Here is a 23,744-nt window from a genome sequence, read left to right as displayed (position 1 = left end):
GGCACATTCCTCATGGAGAGACCCTTGCTGTCTAGTATGTCCTTTCATTAGCTATGTATGGGTCAATGGAAGTCCAAGTCATGTATTATGTTGTATTAAAAATGATGACTTCAAGAAGACCATCCATCCAACAACATCTTGTTGAAACTAATGGAGAATGTATTATTGGAGAGAGTTCATTCATTGACAATTTCAACAGCACAATGTAGGAACTAATTCCTAAACTAAGTCTCACACACAATTAATGAACGAACTCTCTCCAATAATACATTCTCCATTAATTTCAACACATCTTACTTCAAAATGGTCATTGTTATAGACATTTTTGTGCCTTACAGCTATAAGCATGAAATGTCCATAATCTAAGGGATCCAAAGTCCCTAAACATGTTGTTCCTACCCCTAGAGGAACAAGGCTAACAAACCACAACAATTCACAGAAGTTCTCCACCAGAAACTGCTCAAAAACAAGTCAATTCAGGATCAATTCAGAGGCTCCACTAGCTGTCTGCGCTGAAATGCAAAGTCTGCACTGGCTACCTGCACTGCAACGCAGGTAGAAGCACCACTAGGGTGCGCTGAGCGGGAATTGACAAATGGCAAGTTCATTCAACAAGGTGTCAAGACCCTGGAAGCTTCCAGAATCTTCCTCAATGACACTTGCCTCAGTGAATTCGACTAGTGATGAGTAAGAGGTTCTCAATCTCCAAGTGGAAGCAAGAACTGACAGAGGGAGAGGACACTAGTCAGATCTCAAGCTGACTCATCCTCTCTCCAAACATCTATATATGGATCTCTCCTCCATGAGATCCAGAAGCTGGAATTTTGTTATTGCAAAGAATTGCTGTTGGTTTGAGATTGGAATCATTGGGTGCTTAATGCTTTGAGGGAAGGTGAAGATAGGAATTTCATTTGCTGGGAAGGAGATGCTGGATTGGAGCCCTCTGGGTTGTATCTCTTCCTGAACCTTGTTATTCATCAATAAAGCTATCTTGGTTTCTCCTATATACTGGTGTATCTTTGATGTATGATTGCATTAGTATGTTTAGTTTATTTCTAATCCTGAACTAGTTATGAATATGAATCTATGTCTTTGTGTAGTGTTCTCCTCTTGTGATCTTGCAGAAACCTCTTGAAGCTGGGCGAGCGAGAAGGCAAGTAGCTGGGAACTCCCAAAGAGAAGAGAAACCGGATCGAGGGACAAACGGAAGACACCGGTTAGTCCATCCATCTCTCTTCATTCTTAATTCATAAAGGAAGAATACTAGAGTAGCTGTTTTGTTTGTTGCTAAGGCACTGTCACACCTTAGGTGGATAGAATCGTCCTGCATAGGCATTTTTCCCGACAACAAATTGGCGACTCCACTGGGGAAATCTGTTTAGTCATTTTATTTGTGTCTCTATCATTGTTTGTTTCATAGACTCAACATCAACAATCGAACTGCATCTGCTATTCTCAGATGCAAAGTAGACAGCTGCTGCTTTGATCCAATCACTGGATTTGTCTATGATCTGAACAATGGACTCACAAACGATTTGATGATCCTTTGTGATAGATCTTAGCCCTCCCTCAAAGCATCCCTTTGATTGTACCTTGCTTGTTGCTTTTGTTTGGCCTGAAACTGTAGATTAAATAGCAAACTGTGACCCAGAACCCAGTGAGAAACTCTCGTTTCTCCTTCAGCGCAGACCCTGTGAAGAGGTTCTGCATTTCAACGCAGGTCCCGTGAAGGCTACCTGCACTGAATGTCAAAACCTCTGTGTTGAGGGTGCGTTGATCTAGTTGGGCCTTGTGCAGCTCGGGTTCTCTGCTCTGTTTTGCCTTGTTTTGATCTCTGATTTTTGCAGCCTGTAACCAGCATAGGTACCTGTCTGATAACTCCTTTTCTCTGCTTAAATTCTGCCTCCTTTTGTACAAAAAGACTGTGAGTGTTTTTATGTGTTTGTGGCATCATTTACAGTTTTCCTTTGCAAGAGTGAAATAGTCATCCTGTAGCCCTTGATTCAGATCTGTTGATTGTGATCTTAGGAGAGAGTTCATTGGCTGTTTGCAGTTGGTTATACATTCATTTTTTCTTTTGGTTTGAGTTTGTCTCTTTTAAGTGTCGAAACAAGTATTCATTTCGAAAATAGTTAAGTGTTGTAATCTCTTCTACCCTTTCTGATTTCGAAAAAGTAAACTTGTTTGTATTTGTCATTTAAAAGCAAATTCAAAGTTGTGCAAAAAGCTTTCTTTTTAGGCATCAATATTAAGAGAGCAGAAAACAAACACCTGCATTGTGCATTTGCATCTTGATAGTTTGCATGTTTGATTTAGGAAAAGTGCATTAGAGTGTGTTGATTGCTCTTTGAGAAAAGATGGTGTCTTTCTTTTCCCTTTGTAGCTAGGATTTTCATGGTTGAAAAGATAGAAAAGCTTGCTTATCATCTTTAGACTGCATTTAGGAATTGTATCATACATCTCGTGGTGAACCTCAAAAGGAAAACTTCTAAAAGGATCAACCTAAAATAAATTGAATGAACTTAACAACACTTTGTAACTTAACACACAACATAGAGGTCTAGGCTAGAGACGTGTTTCGGCGTCGTAAAGCCTGGTGACTGTCAATCTCGTTGATGGTGGGTGATTCCTCCTGAGGGACGATAGCGCCAGTACGGATTGTGCTCCCACGTACCGTCGAGTATATATTGGGAGACCCCTATAGGCATAAAACCTTTATCCTTAGGAAGCCGTGTCGGCCGCCCTACTGATCGCAATGCACTGAACACAGCATTCAGGAAGATCGACCGCCCGTACCCTAAAAAGTATTCTGTGGTTTTGCGAAAAGTTTGGCACACCCTCTACCTAGAACTCCAGAGCAGTTCCTTTTGGCCTTTTTCAGACTCTATAACGGAAAAAGTCCATCCGAGAATTTGTCACTTCGGGCTTGTTAAAACATCGAAGGAGACTAGAGTCATCTTTAGCTTTTTCTCGACTCTTTAAAATTGAAAAAGCAAGTTGTGTCTAAAGCGTCGTTAAAATTTATTTTAAACGGAACAATCACCCCTATTCCTGCGTTGATCTTTAGGTTGAGAAAATGGAGCACACCAACCAAGGAATTCCCCTTGGTGGAAATCCTAGTCCCTTCTCCTCTTGGGGAGATGTTGGTGCGCCCCATATGGCCACATTGTTGCTTCCAGGACTGACAATTGGCTTGCCAGTCTGGCTCTTCTCAACCAATGTCGTTCAGAACACCACTATTCCTGAACAGTCGAATCAACAGTTAGACCAGACCAGAGTTACCCAACAGCCTTCTACTTCATCTAATTCTTCCTCTCCTCCTTCCTCTTCGCTTGATGGAACCGGTAAAACAAAAAACCAAGTTCCTAAGGAGAAGAAGGAAAAGAAGAAGAAAGAGAAGAAGAAGAAGGAGCCAAAAGCGACTGGGGGCAAACAAGTGGCGTCTAACAGAAATCCACACACAGCACTGACTAGGCCTAAATCGCCATGTGCCATATGCAAGGGAGACCACTTCAGAAGAGATTGTCTCTGCATCCCTCGGATACTAAGGGACTGGTCTCCCCGTTTGCACAATTCGGTGGCGTCAACCTCTGATAGCCATGTTGACAGCTCACCGTCAACTAGTGAAAGTGAAGTCACAGGACAGAGAGGGAAAGCTAGATTTCCCTGCAAACTGTGTGAAGGTGACCATGCCATCCACCGTTGTCCCTTCTTAGATGAGGCTAAAAGAGTTTTTGAAGATCGCCCGATTTTACGAGCACAACTTCCTCCTGGATATCAAAAACTCCTGCCAAGTCCTTCACTAGTTGAGAACCCGGCTGGCCCGCTCAGGTGGTCAGCCGAAGCACCTATCATTGAGGATGAACCGTCTGAATCCATACCTGACGAAAGTCAAATGGTTGAGGCGGCAGTTGACCCGGTTTTGCCTTCAGAGGCTCTATCTTCGAATGATACCATCACAGAGGAGAATAAAGACGACACCGTCCAAATTCTCTTCATCAGCACAGACTCCGACGAACAAGGGGGCAATTTGCCCATTCCTTTATCGCAGGAAGGAACTTTGTCAGAGTCATACCCGGTCGTCTATTCGGTCCCACCACCAAGCAACCTAGTTGTCTCGTTCAACTGGAACCAACTAGGCAGACCCCGTTTGCCAGCAAGCATACCATTCAGAATTATCGTTCAAATATACAGAATGGCAATGGCTGGCACCATCATTGATGAGGGGGCATCTGTGAGTATCCTTTCCTCTATTGCTTGGAAAGCGCTTGGTTCGCCAGCGCTTTTTCCTGAAATTAGAAATCTGACAGGCTTCGATAAAGGAACTAGTCGACCTTTAGGGATCCTCCCCAATGTGCCCATCACATTGAAAGGGAAGACCGTTCAAATGAACGTGATGGTCGTTCAGGACCCTTGGATTATAACCTACTCCTTGGACGAGACTATATATATCGCATGGGAGCCATCGTCTCCTCACTCTTTAGAGTAATGTGTTTTCCGCACGAAGGAAGAGTGGTCAAGCTCGTAGACCAGCTTTCATTTCCCGGATCACGCATCGCAAATAGTCATATACCATCCCTAAATGGTCTCTTCACACAAGAAATGTCTCAACCCATGGTCCGTCCTCCTGATGAGCGCGAGTAATCCGGGAGGATATGACTGGAACCCAGGGGGCATGCGTCCTGGTCTGCTTCGGCAGGAAAACTTTGGGTATAGGGTAGGTTTCCGCGGGAGAATATGACTAGTCCGTACCCCGTCCGTGGTTGGAAGAGGGGTTGTTCTGGAATAAGATTCTTTTGTCAAAGTTATGTGAGAGGGCGGGCGTCGTCACTCACCTTTGTTTATCTCGGTAGACACCGCCGAAGAAGTGTTTTGTTGAAAGAATAACAGAACAATCTTTGGGTAGCCTGAAAGAGGTAGGCCTCTCCCGGTAAAACAAATGTTTTATTGGACTAAGAAGGGGTAACCTTGAAATCATACTTTATACCTGGAGGCATGCAAACCTTTTGGAGTGCAAGCAAGGGGCGGCTATTTATTTTTTTAAATTTTTAGGTCCTCCCTTTAAACCTGTAGGTCTAACCCTTTAAACTCGTAGGATTAGTCGTTTCCAAACTTGTATAACGAAAGGATCCGGAGCAAAGCTTTGTAAGATGAAGCTCCATAAAAAATAGAATCTTAATGAGACATTCTTATCATACGACTAGGTAATCGAGCAGTTTTAGCACACAGTTCATGCTCGTTAAAAAATAAACGCAAGATCCGAGCAGTTTTAGCACATAGTTCATGCTCGTTAAAAAATAAACATAAGATCGAGCAAATGTTTCCACCCGCGTTTAAGCTCGTTAAAAAATGAACTATCCCGGTAAATAACCACAGTGAATGTAATATCATCAGCCATTAAAGCCTTGGTCGTGTTTGCACCGTCACCTCCACTTTTCCATTGGCTGATCGTTCACCTCCATATGATTGTTTACCCATTTTGAGGAACAGCTGCGAAGAGTGATTTCACTAGCCATCCTTGTGACACTGCCGTGATTGGAAAATTCCAAACCTTACCTGGAATCAGCTGCTAACCCATTTCATCACTCGTTCCTCAAAAGACGAGTCTTCTTTAAGCTCTTTTCATCTGACTCGTAAAATATGAAAAGATTGCCGAGTTTTGGCCTTCCAGCTCGATAAAGTGATCGGAAGAGCTATCCCTCCTCTAGATTTTAATCTTTTTGGACCTGAGGGATTATTGCAAAAAAAGATCGAGCGCTTGTTTTATTTGGCTCGTTAAAACTATCGAAAACTCATCCCTTCTGTATTGTTTTATACTTTTTCGGACTTAAGGGATTAGATGACGAAAAAGGACTTTCGGAGTTTACTTTATGTACCTTTTCAGACTCTCTAAAAATGAAAAGGACCGAGTTATCCTTGTCGTTAGACTCGTTAAATGCATTAAATAGCGACAAACTTGTCTTTAGACGAGAACGAGTTTCACTATCGCTAGGCTCGTTAAAACATAGCGATGGGCTTGCCCGAAGGGCAAGTTATAGAACAAGCATATGTTATCCTCCTCAAGCTTGAAAAAAATAAAGAGGTATTGGTCAGCAATGACTGGGGAAAATTGGGAGAAACTCAAGAAAACTTTGATGGTAGCAAGTCGCTCTTGAACATGACACTTTTCCTCTGTACCACAGTCGGGTTGGGTTGTTTCATTCACCGGTCACATCACCATGGTCTCGCCATACCATCCATATTTGGGGTAATGCTACCGATCCATCGCATAAGTGTCGCCATATGTTCAAGAGAAGTCGTTCAGAGAAGTCAACCGTGTCCCATCCACTGCCATACATTATCCTTCATCCTTTCATGACCACCACCCTGAATCATATGTCATTAGATCATTTTCACCTCCATCAAAATCATTTGCTCCGTTCCGTGTCACTGATGTGGGATTCATTAAGGCCCTCCTTTGACGGATCGCTTCTTGTCGACATCAACTCATTATCCAAGAAGTTGATCTAGGAACAACCCCTTCAGTACTTTGAAGCTTGCATGCCTCAATGGCAAGTTTCTCACCTCCGGCGACAGGTATACATCAATGACCTTTGACCGAAAGATTTTGCGTGGTGTTCGACGCCAAGTCCTTTATTCACACCACGTGAATTTTATTGTAGTACCTTGAGGGTCATTATCATTATCCGTGATTCCTCTCGCGCTTGTTAACGGTTTACCTCATTGACCGGTAATCAAGCGATGTCTTTCCATGTTCGACTTCAGAACATTTCTCACATGGATCGACTTGTACTTAGAGTGAAGATCGAACGAGTTTGAAGACCCCGGATCTAGTTTCATCCATCGGGGCTGCGATATATATTCAGGAAAGATAAAGACATTGACATGTACATCGTTGCAGCAGATAATCATCCTACCCAAAGGATGATAATTTCATCAAAATTATCAGTCTACCATCAGGCGATTGTTTGTTCTATGTACAGAAAAATGAATTTATAAAGCTGAGCATGGGAATGCCCACCTCAGCTAGATCATGAAAGCAGTATGAAAAATAATGTATTGTATTGTATTGTATTACAGGTCTCCTCCCAGCAATGAATGAACTTCGGATCCTCCTGATAAAGCATTTCACCCGATAAACGGCCTCATACTTTAGGGGGCAACTGTTATAGACATTTTTGTGCCTTACAGCTATAAGCATGAAATGTCCATAATCTAAGGGATCCAAAGTCCCTAAACATTTTGTTCCTACCCCTAGAGGAACAAGGCTAGCAAACCACAGCAATTCACAGAAGTTCTCCACCAAAAACTGCTCAAAAACAAGTCAATTCAGGATCAATTCAGAGGCTCCACTAGCTGTCTGCGCTGAAATGCAAAGTCTGCACTGGCTACCTGCACTGCAACGTAGGTAGAAGCACTACCAGGGTGCGCTGAGCGGGAATTGACAAATGGCAAGTTCATTCAACAAGGTGTCAAGACCCTGGAAGCTTCCAGAATCTTCCTCAATGACACTTGCCTCAGTGAATTCGACTAGTGATGAGTAAGAGGTTCTCAATCTCCAAGTGGAAGCAAGAACCTCCAAGTGGAAGTAAGAACTGACAGAGGGAGAGGAGACTAGTCAGATCTCAAGCTGACTCATCCTCTCTCCAAACATCTATATATGGATCTCTCCTCCATGAGATCCAGAGGCTGGAATTTTGTTATTGCAAAGAATTGATGTTGGTTTGAGATTGGAATCATTGGGTGCTTAATGCTTTGAGGGAAGGTGAAGATAGGAATTTCATTTGCTGGGAAGGAGATGCTGGATTGGAGCCCTCTGGGTTGTATCTCTTCCTGAACCTTGTTATTCATCAATAAAGCTATCTTGGTTTCTCCTATATACTGGTGTATCTTTGATGTATGATTGCATTAGTATGTTTAGTTTATTTCTAATCCTGAACTAGTTATGAATATGAATCTATGTCTTTGTGTAGTGTTCTCTTCTTGTGATCTTGCAGAAACCTCTTGAAGCTGGGCGAGCGAGAAGGCAAGTAGCTGGGAACTCCCAAAGAGAAGAGAAACCGGATCGAGGGACAAATGGAAGACACCGGTTAGTCCATCCATCTCTCTTCATTCTTAATTCATAAAGGAAGAATACTAGAGTAGCTGTTTTTGTTTGTTGCTAAGGCACTGTCACACCTTAGGTGGATAGGATCGTCCTGCATAGGCATTTTTCCCCACAACAGTCATCCATCCAACAACATCTTCCATGCAACATTCACTCAGACCATTTTCACCTATCATGGATATCGAGTAAAAAAATGTCTATATGGACCAGTTGCACATATTTGATTGGATTTGTTACAATGATAAGTTTGAGATATATAATCTATTGTAGATAACACACCTCTAACTAAAAATACTCTAGAATATTTAATGTAGGTTAAATTTCCATCCACATAATAACTATTGATAATTAAATCAAAATTCTAAACCTCCTATTATAAAACAAACCTACTTGTTAACACAATTAACATAATAATAACCGATATGAAATATTAAAATATAATATTGAAAAAACACACCAATTAACCTAATTAATAGTTAATATAAAATATTAAATTAATGATCCATGTAAAATATTAAAATACCATGTTGAAAAATTTAGAAATCTATAAAGTTTTAATAAAGCAATAATAAAAGTTTTTCGTTTCACAATATGAATTTAGAATCACAATAAGAATCGTTTTTCTCTTGGTTCTAAATCATATTAACAAGGTTTCATCAGATTATTTGAATTGTCAATGTTGTTTACCTGCTGGACATGAATTACGAAGCGTAAGATTTGTTAGGAAAGTTGGATGGTATATATCAAACAAGATATAAATTGAAAGTTATTTTATGAAAAAAATTAAATTTTATATAAACATTAATTTTCATTAATAAATTTATATGATTTTTTTAATTTGGTTAAAGTAATACTTGATTGTTGATTTAATAAATTTATAATAAAAATAAATTTATTTTATTGTTTTTTAATAAATTTTTTTATAAAATTTATAAAAAATAAAAAATTATTATTGATTTAAAATACTAAATTTAAAAAAAAATATAAACATTAATTTTCATTAATAAATTTATATGATTTTTTTAATTTAGTTAAAGTAATACTTGATTGTTGATTTAATAAATTTGATAATAAAAATAAATTTTTTTAATACATTTTTTATAAAAATTATAAAAAATAAAAAGTTATTATTCGTTTAAAATACTAAATTTAAAACGAATAAAATAATTTTTTTATTGATATATTATGATAGGTTTTTATATTACTTAAGGGAAAAAAATTATGTTAAATTCACAAATTAATATGTAAGGTTAGATAATTGGTGGGATTTATTATATTTACATGATGTATATATAAATATATGTTATTAATTTTTGGTTTTTATCTTCCAAAAGTTTTTTGGAATTTTGTGATTGTTGGAGTTCCTCCACACCAACCTTTATGGATTATGTCTCCAACATTCTTCCTTAATCTAAAAGGGTGTGTATGAGTCCAATAAGAAAGTTGAAATACAAATGTGCATGGAAGCCAATGGTTGGATGTGCTCTCTGAAATGTTGGTTTAAGGAAGACCACAAACCAAATGGTGTAGAAGAACATGAAGTTTCTACTGGTGGTGGTTTAAGGTTGATCACTAACTCTAGAACTAAATCTCAAAGAAGTTCCTAGAACAATGTAGAATATAGCTTGAAGTCAAAGTATTTTGTGAAGTGAAAGTTCTCCCTCATGATGGTTTAAAGATAACTACAAACTATTGTAGCAGAAACTGAAGTCTTTTTCTGGTGATGGTTTAAGGAAGACCACCAACTAAAACATGTTCATGGAGCATGAATTCGTCTCTGGCTACAACCCTGAATATGAAAAACTAGAGAAAGAAGAATAATCATGATGATGTCCAAAAGAGGGTCAATGCCCTCCAAAAGCCTTCTTTAGTCAAATCAATGTTTTCGAGGTCAATGATGGTCAAAACTTACAAACTCTGCTTCATCTCAGAATCTCAACCCTCTATTACATGTTTGTAACTCAGACCTGCAATCCTTGGCCCTATAGCTCGCAAAAACCCTAGCCTTCTTGTACATGTGAGTAGAATAGTCCAAAATTCGAGTTGTCTTCTTCTTCCTTGGGGTTCTCTTCCTTCTATATCCTTCACACTTCCTTCCTTCATATCTTATGCATAGATCGAGCTATCTTGTTGTCTCACCAAATGAGGAAGAGGCATGTCCTATATATACTCATCCAAGAGAGTGAAGAGGTGCCCCAATTGAGCCAACTAATCATGGTAGGGCCAACTTGTGTTTGGAGGAAAAAATTACTTTTCTTGACTTAAAAATAATAATTTTATTTCGTTACAAAGAGTCCAAATGGGAGTATAATACATGACATATCTTTTTCTTTGCACTCAACAAATCCTACAAGCATGAAGAACATGTTTGACCTAGATTTGAGCATGAAACCCATGTTTGAAAAAATATAATTATTTTTCTTCTTTTACATAAAATACAAATTGATATAAGTGTGAAGACCGAACCTAATTACTTTTCCAACACTCCCTCTTAACTATGGAGGTATTCATAATGAATCAACATGTCTATCTCAAGTTGAAATGTTCTCATAAGAAGGGATCTCGATTGATAAGCATCACTCATCATCATAGTCAAGATTTTCACATTACCAAGTCCTTGAAATGTACACTTTATCTCTCCACAAGATCAAAGCACAATTCTGGGACACATTCCATGGCACACCACACCACCTCACTGAGGTACATACTGCACCTAGGATACCTAGAGTATGTCATCCACTCAACCATTTCCATCAAAAAAATGTCTTTCCACCTGGTCATTCTTTATCCAAGTCCATGTACTTGACTTAGGATCTCCATCGTAATCCATCATAGTACATTACTCAAGAATGTTATGAAACCAACTCAAGAAAAGATAGAAAAGATAGATCAACGCCTTAGAATTCAGCCTCTTCGAGGGGGCAACCTCCTTTACATTACATAAATGAACAATTCTTGGATGATACAAATGAAAATACCTCCTTTCTATATATAGGAGTCTAAATGGTCCCAATACAATCAAAGCCTACATAACAATAATATTGTAGGGCACAACAATAACAATAGTGGGCTTCTATGTGGCACAATAGTAACAATATGGGCACTACATAGGTACATCAATATAAATAAGGGGTATAACTACAATAGTAATGGGGTAATAACTAGTATTATAGGGACCCAACATGCCCCTCTCCTTCAAAAAACTGTTGTCCTCAACGCTTAAGTAGTTCAGGATACTTCTGCATAAAATTCTCATCCTCCCATGTGGAATCTTCAACGGATAAGTTCTTCCACTTGATAAGGTACTCTGAAATTGATCGATTTCGTAGCTGTCGAGTTCTTGTTTCTATAACTGCTTCCGGTTCCAATATAATTTTTCCTTCTTCTTCAAGTTCTGGCAATATTGTTTGAACTAGGAGCTTGTCACCTATAACCTTCTTTAAGCATGAAACATGGAAAACTGGGTGCAATCGAGAAGCTGCAGGAAGCTCCAATTTGTATGCCATAGTACCAATCTTTTGCAACACCTTGTACGGACCATAATACTTTGGTGATAATTTATTATCCTTCTTAGCTTGCTTGAGGGACATTTGCTTATATGGTTGTAGCCGTAGGAATACCCAATCACCTACATCAAAACTTCTTTCACTGCGATGCTGATCTGCCTGTTGTTTCATTCTATTCTGTGCCAACACAAGGTTATCCTTTAAGAGTTGGAGGACTTGTTGATGTTCGATGTGATGTTCCACTGCCTGAACCTTAGAATTTTCTCTTAAATATGATGTGATGGATGGTGGTTGATACCCATAAAGTGCCATAAATGGGGTCATTTTTGTTGTTGTATGAAAGGAAGTGTTATACCACCATTCAGCCAGAGGCAACCATTTGACCCATTGTGTCTGTTTATTAGATACAAAGCAACGAAGATATCCTTCCAAACATTTGTTTACTATCTCAGTTTGCCCATCAGATTGAGGATGATAAGATGAGCTATGAGCTAACTGAGTACCAAGACAAGAAAATAATTCTGTCCAAACATTTCCAGTGAAAATGGGATCTCTGTCACTTACAATAATCTTTGGGTTTCCATGTAGCTTTTGAATTGTTTCCATAAATGCAGTAGAAACTGTACTGGCTTTAAATGGATGTGATAATGCACAAAAGTGTGCATACTTGGTAAGTCTGTCAACTACCACCATGATGACACTCTTTCCCTCAGACTTGGGTAAACCTGTGATAAAATCCATTGATACCTCCTCCCAATGTTGGCTTGGAATGGGTAAAGGTTGTAATAGACCCGGTGTCTTAATTGTTTCAACTTTATTTTGTTGGCAAACCAAACATTCTGCCACAAACTTTTGAATATCTGATTTAAGGCCATCCCAAAAAAATTCCTTCTTAACCCTGTGGTAAGTTTTTAAAAATCCTGAGTGCCCTCCTAAGGGAGAAGTGTGCAATTCCATAAGAATCTTTTGTTTTAGCTGGGAATTCTTACAGAGGTATAAGCGATCTTTGTACCATAACGAATCATTTTTCCAGCTAAATGTATCAGACGTACTGGAATCTTGTTGTAGCTTTCGAATAAGTGCCCACACTTCTTCGTCATTCTTCCATTCCTCCCTTGCTTCATTTATCCAATCTGGTTGGATGATAGAAATAGCACACAACAATGCTTCCACATCCTCATCCTTCCTTGAGAGTGCATCTGCCACCACATTTTGCTTCCCTTTTTTGTAGATGATTTCAAAGTCATAACCCAACATCTTTGTGACCCATTTTTGTTGCTCTTCAGAGGATAATCTTTGTTCTAAAAAGTATTTAAGGCTATCATGATCTGTTTTTACCTTGAAGTGTCTTCCCATTAGGTAGGGTCGCCATTTCTTAAGTGCATGGAGTATTGCCAACATTTCCTTCTCATAAATAGCTTTGCTTAGAAACTTTCCCTTGATTGGACGACTTTCAAAAGCAATGGGTCTTTCATCTTGCATTAGAACAGCACCAATTCCATTTCCTGAAGCATCACATTCCACAGTAAAGGTTTTTGTGAAGTCCGGTGTAGCTAAGACCGGTGCTTGGCACATTGCCTCTTTAAGATGTTCAAAGGCCTTTGTTGCTTCCAGAGTCCATGAAAATGCATCTTTCTTCAATAATGTCGTTAGAGGTGCTGCTATTCTCCCATAATTCTTAACAAACTTGCGATAATACCCTGTCAACCCAAGAAATCCACGCAAATGCTTTATGGATGTGGGGATTTTCCATTCCTTAATGGCTTTAATTTTGGTAGGGTCTACCTTAACTCCTTCATGAGATACAATATGACCCAAATATTCCACCTCCTGGACTCCAAAGAAACATTTGGATCTTTTGGCATATAATTGTTTCTCTTCCAATAGTTGTAGCACCCTGTCAACATGTTCAACATGATCCTTCCAAGACTTGCTGTAGATAAGTATATCATCAAAAAATACTAACACACATTTTCTAAGGAATGGTTTGAAAATTGAATTCATCAAACCTTGAAATGTTGAAGGTGCATTGGTAAGGCCAAAAGGCATGACCAAAAATTCATAATGACCCTCATGAGTTCTAAATGCCGTTTTCGGAATGTCTTCAATCTTCATTCTGATTTGATGATATCCTGAACGAAGATCCAACTTGGTGAAGTAAATTGATCCATGCAATTCATCCAGTAATTCATCAATGACAGGAATAGGGAACTTATCTTTAATAGTGAGCTTGTTGAGCTCCCTATAATCCGGACACATGCGCCATGATCCATCCTTCTTGTGCACCAATACTACTGGAGCAGAGAAAGAACTTTGACTCGGTTGAATTATACCAGCCTCTAGCATTTCTGCAACCATACGTTCAATTTCACTTTTTTGGACATAGGGATATCTGTACGGCCTGATGTTTGGAGGAACACTTCCTGGAATCAGATGAATAGCATGATCATGATCACGCATAGGTGGGAGACCTTTGGGAGTCTCAAATACCTTGGAATGATTGTCCAGGACTTTTTGGAGATCTGGAGAAATAGATGATTCTAATGTGGAAACATCTAGCGAACATAATTGTGCAATTACACCCCTTTGCTCCTTTTTTAGAAGCTTTGTCATACCATTAGAGCTGATTATCTTTCCTGGTTTCCCTGCAATACCCCTTAATTCAACTTCCTTTCCTTCCACAGAAAATTTCATGAAAATTTCTTGAAAATTAAAAGCTATTGTACCCAAGGATTGTAGCCATTGGACTCCTAGTACAACATCAGCACCTCCCATTGGAATGGAAAGCATTGGGCTAGTCAATACATATTCTCCCATGGATAGCTTGATATTATGGCACTTTCCAGAGCAATTTATTGTTCCTCCATTTGCAATCATCACTTGACACTCTGGTGCTGGATATAGGAAGCAATTCAATTCTTTTGCTACCCTACAATGAATAAAATTGTGGGTGCTTCCTGAATCAATCAACACTATCACCTTTTTCTTCTTGATTTGTCCTTCTATCTTGATGGTTTGAGGAGTGGTAATTCCCGCCAATGAATTACAAGATATGGTTGGATTTATTTGTTCTTCATCTAGGCTTTGTTCCTGGAGTATATCTTCTTCTTTTGACCTTTCTTGCTCCTTTTCTTCTTCCTCTTCACAATCTATGTAGAATAATTTCTTCTCACCACACTTATGACCCTTTGTGTATTTGCTATCACAATTGTAACAAAGCCCTTTTGCTCTTTTTTCTTCCAATTGTTGTGGTGTCAACCTTGTAGGTTGTGGAAGACTATGGGCAACAACACTTCCATCTTTATAGTTGTGAATGGTATGCTTCCTAGTTGCCATAATTTTGCTTTCCATTTTTCTTGCTAACCTGAATGCCTTCTCTAATGAATCAGGTTCCCAAAAGCGAACATCATGTTGGATATTATCCTTTAAAGACCCTATGAACACATCAATCCTATGCTGCTCTGGAATATCTTTTACCCTTATGTTCAATTTTTGGAACTCCTCAATGTGCTCCATTATTGAACCCTTTTGTTTGAGACTTATCAATTGGCTAAAAAAAGTGTTGCTTTTTGTATCCTCATAATGTGCTATCAATTCTTCCGTAAAAATTTCCCAAGTGATAAATTGTTTACGAGAGAAAAGCCATTGATACCATACAAATTGATTTGGTTCCAAATATAAAGTTGTCATACGTACCTTTTGTGTGTTTTGCACATTATTGAGATCGAAGAACTGCTCCATCTGTAATATCCATGTGGCGGGATCCTTCCCATCAAACTTCCTCATATCGATTTTTGGAATATGGTGGGTCTTCGATCCAACATTAGAATCTATGGAATCATGATTAACATTACTTTTGTTCACATCATGAGTTTCCTTTACAACCTTTTCACCATTAGTAAGTATCTCTTGTAGAAAATTTGTCAAATCTGTCTTCAATCTGCCATGTCTGTCTTCAAATCTGTCTTCAAACTTGCCATGTCTTTCTTCAAATCTTTCTTTAAATCAGTCTTCAAATCGTACATCTTATCTTCCATGCCCTTTATCTTAGCATCTGTTAGCTTTTGTGAGCGTGACATTTGTTGCACTTGTTCTTGTAATTTTGATATATCATGTAGCATTTCTTCCTCTTCTTCATGAGTCATGCTAGAACTTTCAGGTTCCTTACTAGGCGTTTGCATTTTCTTTCCTCGGGGCATCAGTTACCGATAATAATGCTTTACTAGGCCCTTTGAATTCCTTCAAACCAAGCTTATGCAAAAATAAAAAATAAAAACTACACACCTTTTTTTACTTTGTAGAAGCCTGATATTGAATCTGATGTACCTCTGTAATTTTGAATCATCCAATTCTGAAATTGTGATTTGTAGTAGCTTTCTGTGTCCTCTTTCCAATGCCACTAGTCTGAACCAAATTGGATTCTCCAAGAAAGAGTTATGCACAATCTCCCGTAGTGACCTTATTATAGACTGGTTCAGTAGAGTGAACTTGTATGAAGTGCCACGTGTCATTGTTTCAACCTTTGACTCTAAAAAATATATAAACGAAAACTACAGTTCGTCCTCTTTCTGTAACTTCTGACGAAATTTCAATCCGATGCTCAGAAAGAAAGTTATGACGATTTTCCCCAGGTCACCTGTTTTGAGTGTAATTCAGGAGTCTGCAAAAAGACCCACTTCCTGAGATCATATCTCCGAAAATATCACGCGAAAAGATCTGAAATTTGGACCCAAGGTTCAAAGTGATTTCTTCTCAAATGGGTTTTTTTTGCGACTTCTGAAACGTCACAGAAAAAAAGTTATAGCTAAAATTCCACGATGACCTGTTTGGAGCAGCGAAACCCTAGAATCCAAAGCTCTGATACCAAATGTTATGAAACCAGCTCAAGAAAAGATAGAAAAGATAGATCAACGCCTTAGAATTCAGCCTCTTCGAGGGGGCAACCTCCTTTACATTACATAAATGAACAATTCTTGGATGATACAAATGAAAATACCTCCTTTCTATATATAGGAGTCTAAATGGTCCCAATACAATCAAAGCCTACATAACAATAATATTGTAGGGCACAACAATAACAATAGTGGGCTTCTATGTGGCACAATAGTAACAATATGGGCTCTACATGGGTACATCAATATAAATAAGGGGTATAACTACAATAGTAATGGGGTAATCACTAGTATTATAGGGACCCAACAAAGAATGTCTATCGAAGATGCTTATCCAATCCACCATTCTCCTTATCCATGTCCATGTACTTTACTTGGGATATCAATCCTAATCTTTCACAGCACCTGACATACGGAAAATCATGTTTTATTCAATCTATTCACCATATCCAAGGTGCATGCACTAGACTTGTGGCGGTTAGTCTTTGCCTATTACATGACACAGGGAAAACTAGTGTCCAACCTTGCTCCCTCTAAACCTAAGACGAAATCCATACTGACTTCCTCTCAAATAGGGAGAGTTCATCAACAAGCCTCAATTTTTGTTGGAAGTACTCATACTTCCTTTACACAAGCTACATGTTTATAGCTTCATAAAATAGCCTTCTTATCACTAAGTTTTCTCATCTTGCAACATCTTGAACTATGGCTCCAAATCTACCTCCTCACACTCTATAATCTTGTACTTGATGTCTTTACCTATTGCATCCTCAACTATGTCCAATGCTACATCCTGCATTGCACTACTTCTTGCACTCCTTCCTACCTTGAAGGTAGTCCATTATATATTTCCTTTAACTAACTGATTAATAGATTATCACAGTACAAGGTTAGTCAATCTATTGTTCTATCAACCTTGGAAACAAATTGGTTGACCTTTTCAATCAGTTTTTATCAATCAATGCAACTCCATAGACACAAATAATTCTAGCCTCTAGTTGTTATTCACATCCTTTTAAAATATACAACTCTCAGGGTCTTCAAATAACCCTCTAACTGTCCTATCATTGTTTCAAATTGATATTCCTTAGGGAACCAACCACATTATATTTCAATAGTGACTTAGTCGCTCTAGGATTACTATCATAAGGTCTTCCAAGAACAACCCTCTTAATATTGAATTTCCACTTCTTCACTATCCTTAAGCTTTTCGCAAAATTTTCCCACGAAATGGTGAACCAACTCTTGCACTCACTATACAGATAGTTTATTCAAGCTTGTGTTGGAATTATATGTTGGCATCGATGTCAACATGGTCATAATGTTGCTTGTCATGTGCATGTGTGTTTGTCTTGGTGGTCCTAGTGGTTGGCATTGGTGTGAACATACTTGTGGCATGGCTTAGTGGAGATGATTTGGATGCCGATGAGTAGAGATAGACACGTAGTGTTGGAGATGTTGCTTCTAAAGGTGATTGGAGTGTTTCTCTAGTTGTTTCATATGTCTCTAGATGTCTTGGAGATATTGGATATCTTTCTATATGTGTTGATTTGTGGTTGCTTGTATTGGATATGCCTCTATCAATATTGGAGGAAGTTGTATGACATGATGTCGTTGTTGTAGGAGCTTGGAGATGTTGCTACAAGAGTTGGAGATGTAGCTATAGGTATTGGAGATGTTTAGAGATGTTGTGATTGTTGCTTGATAAGATGGAGGTGTTTTTCTTGGTATTAAGTTTGGAAAAATATGTCTTGCATGTCATTAACTTGTTCTTAGCCTATTTCATTAGTTGTAGAATCAACACAAAGGTTTGGAGGAGTGATCATATGCTGAAGAAGTTGTTCCATCAGTTGGAAGAGGTTTAGGGATGAAGGCTCAATTTTTTACCTTACCTTTAGCCTTAGTCGCATGGAGCCAAGCATGTGGGAGTGGTTGCAAGGCTCCAATCATTGGCTGAGCAGCCTATGGGAGTGGCTATAAGTATTAGTCATATCGATAAAGTGTTATGAGAGTGATTGAAGGATTTCATGAGTTTTTCTCTGGATTTCTCATGGTGCTTAGCTAATTTTTGTGTTATGGATATTTTTTTGATCATAACTTTTCGATTTATGGTTGAAAACATTTGTGGGACCTCCAGAAGCTGTTTAAAGTTGAAAATATAAAAAAGGCAAGTGGAGTTAGTGGTTGATAGGTTCAATGAGCTAAATCTAGATTAAATCAAGCATATGAACAAAGTTGTGAAGCCCAGTAGTTCTGTGGAGTTATTGAGTTGAGAACTTGAGTTCATCTACATATTGGAGGAAGTTCAATGCTAGTATGGTTGAGTCTTTTGTGTGTTGAGTGCGTGTGGAGGATTGTGTGCAAGTTGCATGTGTTGTCTAGTGTAGAATTTCTGAAGCAATTTGTAGTTGTAGTAGTAATGAGCTGAAGTATATTTCATCCATCATATTTTTGTAGTGAGTAAGGAATGGATGTGTATATTGGAGTACATTTTTTAGGAGATCATTTTGTAGATGGTATGGAGTTTTAGTGTGGATATTTTGATTTCACCTAGTGCCACAAAATTTTTATCTAGTTTTTCTTTGATGTTATGTTGTTGCAGTGCTCATCTTGAGTGAATTGGATGTCTAGTCTAAAAATATATGAAACAAGGCTCACATGGAGGAAGTCAAGACACAAAGGTTTCATAGTATACAATTACTTAGTGGATTTAGTATAAGGAAGAGATTTTTCCATCCAATAGGAGTTGGATAGTCCAATGGTAGTTGGGTGAGGATCGTTGATCATGGTGGCCTTTAGTGAATGGTAGTCCATAGATATGAGAGAGAAACAATTTTCCTTTTGAAAGGACCAACATACTCTGAAAGAAGTTGAATCTTCCATATTATGGGAGTACGTTGATCCATGTAATATTCATTCAATAAATTATAAAAGAATTGAGCAGCGCAGTTGCAGCAGGGTGTTTTTCCTCGGGGAAGGGTTTTCCACCAAACATACTTGTGTTCATTGTTTTTATGGTTGCTTGTCTATTTTGATGTTATGTTTTATGGTTGTGTTTTTTAGTTTGTGCATGATTAAAAGGAATATTAATTTGGAGAAAAAATTTATAAGTGCTCACACTATTGATTCACCCCACCACCACCCCCACCCCCACCCCCACAAGCAGTGATCTAGTTTCCAACAATTGGTATCAGAGTGGGGTGATCAATTGTAGCTTAATAGATAGAGAGTGGATCTTCGATATTTCGCCAGAATTTTTGGAAAATTTTCGAAATGGATCAGCAAGGTATTCGAATACTTCATTAAGGTAAATTTTCAACTTGAAGAATGAATTTGGATTCATATTTTTTATCTGTTGATGAAGATATTTTTCTATCATTTGAAGCTGGAGTTAAAGATGAATCTAATGATTTAGCTAAAGAGATTATTTTGAATAGTCTCTCAAAATATGATTGAATGCATGTGAATCATTGTGGGACTACCAAAGAATTGTTGGATAAGTTGTAGAACTTGTATCTTGGCGGAAAATTGGATTTTTTTTTAAATGGAGAAAAATCAAAGGATTTTACTTATATTGCAGTAGCAAATCAATCTTCCTCACAAGAAGATGATGAAAGCTCTAACGATATCAAGCATGAAGAGAAATTAAAGATAATGTCACTAGAAGAAAAGATTCAAAGGATCTTGGATGAAAATAAAATTTTGTTGCAAATGTTTGACAAAAAGGAGTGTGCATACCAAGAAGAAAATTCAGATTTAAAAACTCAGCTGCAAGAAGGAAAGAACATTGAAAATAGAATGAGGAAGCAATACAACTAGTTGGTGAAACAACATCAAAAATTGAAGGTTGAGGAAATTTCTACAAGAGAATAATTAGAGAGGATCAAACCTAGTGCTCAAGCATCTACAAGCAAATTAGTAATTATTGGAGCACCTAGTTATAGAAAAAATAATGAGATCCATGAGCCATGCATGAAGTAGCATAGCAATCAAAGGAGGCCCAATAAGAAGAATATAATTGGAAAGTGTTATAATTGTAAAATTCGTGGACACATAGTAGTAATTTGCGATAATGGAGAGATCAAACTTTCTCATCAAGAGGAGAAGAAACATCAAGCATGCATATAAAGGAAATCTCCATGTTTCAAGTCTAATAGTCCTTTTTATGGTTATTGTTTCTCATGCAATGATTTTGGCCATAGGGTTATTGAGTGCAGGGCACATGCAAGGAATAAAAATCATATCAATAGAAGATATCAAGATATTCCTCAGTTCCTTGGTCACATTAGATGTTTTTGTGTGAGAATATTGGCCATAAGGCCAAGGATTGAAAACTTCCCATGTCTTTCGGCAGATTCAATCAAAAAAGGAAAATATGCAAGTTCATCCACATAAGAAGAAGAAGGATCAGCAGTTGAAATTTTTGAGGAGAAAAGAGAAATAGGGAATTCCAACCAAAAATTGAGGCATGCATGGTCTAAGGGGGAGAATATGGTTGGATAATGAGTTGCATGCAAATATTTAAGTGTTCATCCATATATGGAAGGGCTCATGAAGATAAATTTGCATATTGGAGGATGTATTTGTTCACAGAAAACTCATGAGGTTTGAAGTGCATTTTCATTTCTGATCTAGTTCTATTTGGTTTTAGTTGCAGAAGCTATACGTTTTGGTTTTATTGATGTCAACATTGATATGGAATCCATATAGTTATTCTTATGTGAATTGTTTAGGTGTGATGGGGGATCACACATTCAGGGGGAGCATTTGTGCTTCCAAATGGACTTAAAGTTGTTGCCATCATGCTCACTTTAGAGGAGTTTTATAGTGTTTATTTATCATGAGTGTGTTGTAGGATTGAAGTTTTTGTTGATGTTGCCATATAGTAGCAAGATCATATGTTTTGCATGATATAGTTGATGTTTATGTCATATAATGTCATGCATGTGTAGTTTCTATGGAGAGCAGTAGATATATTGGAGATAGTTCATCTAGAGTATGCACTTTGTTGCTCATCTTTTTCTATTCTAGATGTATCATGTTGTTGCTCATATGTTTTTGGATGGATGAGACATGAGGAAGTTGAGTGTTGCTAGTCATGATATTTCAATGCATGCTGATGGATAAGATATTGAGAATTTATGGAGAGGATGAAATTATGTGCTTCTCATAATACTTTATTGTTGGATCTTACATTGTTGTTGATGTATATTGATGTTTTGTTCATATATGTTGAGGAGATGATGAGTTAGTGCTACAAATGGTTCTTATGCCATTGTTGTTTCTACTACCCATTGATGTTTTTCTCATATTTTGAGCCGATGATGCATTGTGTTGATGGTCGATGAGGATATATTTGATGTTTTTCTATGACATATTCCTATGTAGTTGCTATCAGGTGATTTTCTTATTAATGCACATATGGAGTATGGTGGTGGTTGCTAGTGGTTATCATGATTTTGCTACAATATATTCTTTGATGGGATTGTGATGGACAAGGTGTTGAGAGGGAATGTACTTGCATATGGTATTTTTAGTACCTCTATTGCACTTGCTACACATTGACAGAATATATCATTGCTCATGGAGGCCATATGTTTTGATACACTTGCCATGTATTGTATTATCATTGATGTTGCTATATGGAGCATATTTTGATGCTCATTGTTGCAATATAGTCATGTTATTTCATATTTTGGGCATGTATTGATGAGAGAACATTTATGTGCTTATGTAAAAGCCATGTATTTTCATTATTTCATCTTTTGGGCACTTTCCTCATGGAGAGAACCTTGATGTCTAGTATGTATTTTCATTAGCTATGTATGGGTCAATGAAAGTCCAAGTCATGTGTTATGTTGTATATATTTGATGTAATCCATCTACATTTGGGTGCATGATGTAAAATTGGGTCCATAGGGTCATGGTTGGTGGTGGGCTCTAGTATTGCAGCAATAATGCTGCAACTCCTAGGACTCCCTTCTTTATCCTCAAGGGGAGGAGGTTGGCGATCTGGAAGGACCTTTCCAGATCATAGGTTGATCTCCTAAATCTCCATAGCATAGGTAGAGCATGTCGTCTCTCCAGTGTATACCTGATGGGCCTATCTGTTGTTGGGGTTCGGGTTTGGTTGAGCAGGAATCTGAGGTTGTCTTGGAGGAGCAGAAGGTAATGGTTGTGGTTGAGCAAACGGTGGAGGAAAAATAGTGGGAGGAGAGTTGTATTGGGGCCTCCACCCTAGTTGAGGTGCATTCCACTGAGGTTGTGGCTGAGCATGAGAGTGAAATGAATGAGTAGCAGGTTGAGTATGGTATTGAGATGGATAAGACCAAGGAGGAGGTGTGGACTAGGAAGGATGAGTAGGGGGCCCAAAGAAGGCAAGTAAGTGGATTGGTTGGTGTTGTAATAAGTTTGGGATGTTCCTTGCATCCCCTGCTGGTAAGGTCTGGATCCATGCGACCTCCTTTGGTTGAGGAAGTAAAGTGGCTCAATGGCCCCTTCAACCGCTTGGTACATGGCTTTAAGTCCGAGTAAGGTTGGGCATTGGTTTGTGGGGTGGTCTTCCTCACAAATGAAACATACCTCCACTGGGTGCAATGGACACTCATTCTTAGGATGCTTCCTTGTACATCTGGGACAAAAGATGGCCAAAGCCTTCTCAGCTTCCCCTTTCTTCTGTTGGATTCGGAAGGTATCTAGTTGCATGGTAATGGTCTGTCTCATCTCACTTTTGAGGTCTTCCATCTGATTTACAAACTCATGCTTAGCTAAAAGTGGATTCCCCCTACCTCTTTTTCGGGCTGCCGTAGAGTGGTTTCTAAACACATTCTTTATGTCCTCATAAGGTAGTTGGTAGATGTCTCCTCCAGCTAACAAATTGAGGGTATCTAGAAGGTCGTCAAGGACTCCTCGGAGCAAAACCAACTTGAGATATTCAGGGTCTAGTGTGCACCTGGCCCTTTTATAACTAAGTTGGAACCTTTCTTCATAGTCTTCTAAAGACTCATCACTTCCCATGGTCATCCGAAAGATCTCTCCCTTCGTTTCCTTTGACCTATAGTAGTCCCGGTATTTTTTGTTAAAGGCTTGCTGCATCTGAGCCCAAGTTGTGAAACTATTTCCAGGTAACCCCATGAACCAGCGTAGTGCTGCATCTTTGAGGGTAGAGGGAAAGAGTTTCAACTTTTGCTCGTCTTCTGCATAGTCATAAGTTTAACAAAGGACAGCAAACTCAAACAA

This window comes from Pinus tabuliformis, chromosome 7 (assembly GCF_031772625.1).
Source record: "Pinus tabuliformis cultivar Carrire ecotype Pingquan chromosome 7, CPIR1, whole genome shotgun sequence".
Taxonomy (NCBI): Eukaryota; Viridiplantae; Streptophyta; class Pinopsida; order Pinales; family Pinaceae; genus Pinus; species Pinus tabuliformis.
The sequence above is the reverse complement of the archived record's forward strand: the minus strand, read 5'-3'. Positions refer to the sequence as shown.